Below are 1,525 nucleotides of genomic sequence, written 5' to 3' on the forward strand. Positions count from 1 at the left end.
TCTTTCTCCCTTTTGGTTCTCCCTCCCTCGCTCTCTTTCTCTCTCTAGCCACCCTCCCCCATTTATCTCTCTCTTTCTCTTCTCTCTCTCTCTCTCTCTCTCTCTCTCTCTCTCTCTCTCTCTCTCTCTCTCTCTCTCTCTCTCTCTCTCTCTCTCTCTCTCTCTCTGCCTCTCTCTCTCTCCTCTCTCTCTCTCTCTCTCTCTCTCTCTGCGCCTCTCCTGTCTTTTATCTCTTTTTCTTTCCTTTTCTGTCTTTACTGCCTTTCCCTTACCCGTCTCTCCCCCACTTTATTTATTTTCTTCCATTTTATTATCCTTTTATTTCTTATTTTTGGTTTTATTTCTTTTGCCTACCTATCTCTGTCTTCCCCCCCTATTGTCCCCTGTCTATGGCGTCTCAGAGAGGGCAGAGAGAAGGCCTGGTTTAGGGCAGGGCTACGGCCTGTTAAACAGCCTCTGCTGCTTCATGGGATGAAGGAAAAGCTCTCCTCTCACAACTCTGTGTGTGTGTGTGTGTGTGTGTGTCTGTGTGTGTCTGTGTGTGTCTGTGTGTGTGTGTGTGTGTGTGTGTGTGTGTGTGCACGTCTCAGTCTTAGCATTGTGTGTGTTCTTTCTATGGTGGGGGGGAGCCCGGCACACATGACAAAGTGCTTTGTTATCTGGTGAATGATGGCTAAAGCTAAATAAATTAAAGCCATTATTAGTGATAGTTTTAAAACGCTGCACCGGCCCTAAGGGGACCTCACGGAAGCCGTGTGTGTGTTCCCGAAGGGGACCTCACGGAAGACAAAAGAGAGGGGGAAGTGGCGAAAGAGAAGAAAACGGCAGAAAGATAAATGAACGCTTTATGTGAAGTATGAACAGAAATAATTGCTCTGCTTCTCACTTGCTTAATGTTTAATATGACATAATTCATTTTTCCCCCTGGTGTGTGTGTGTGTGTGTGTGTGTGTGTGTGTGTGTGTGTGTGTGTGTGTGCGGAGAATCTGTTTCAAGCCAACTTCAGCGTTTTGGGTTTCATGCATCCTGTAGGCTTCTCGCTCGCTCGGCTGTAGAGAGAGAAAGAGAGAGAGAGAGAGAGGGAGAGAGAGAGAGGGAGAGAGAGAGAGAGAGAGAGGGAGAGAGAGATAAAGAGAGAGAGAGACGGGGAAAAGGAGACAAGAATAGTCGGAGTGTGAAAGAGAAAAAGAGGGAGCGAGAGAGAGAGAGAGAGAGAGAGAGAGAGAGGTAGAGAGAGAGAGGTAGAGAGAGAGAGAGGGAGAGAGAGAGAGAGTGTTTTGTGTGAGCATAATGGCTTTTGCAAACAAACAAAATTTAGACCCAAGCGATTGACCTCAGACATGGCATCCACTGACCTTGACATAAATACACCAAAGTCATTTTTAAATTAGCAAAAGCATCATGAAATGACATCACAATTGTTGCTATGCAACACACTGTTTTTTATTTGTAGCTTTTTTAATTGATTAGCATATTATCTTTCCCAAGATGAAAGAATTATATCCACCTCGAAGACATCCCTTAG

The sequence above is a fragment of the Sprattus sprattus genome (assembly GCF_963457725.1).
Source record: "Sprattus sprattus genome assembly, chromosome: 13".
Classification (NCBI taxonomy): domain Eukaryota; kingdom Metazoa; phylum Chordata; class Actinopteri; order Clupeiformes; family Clupeidae; genus Sprattus; species Sprattus sprattus.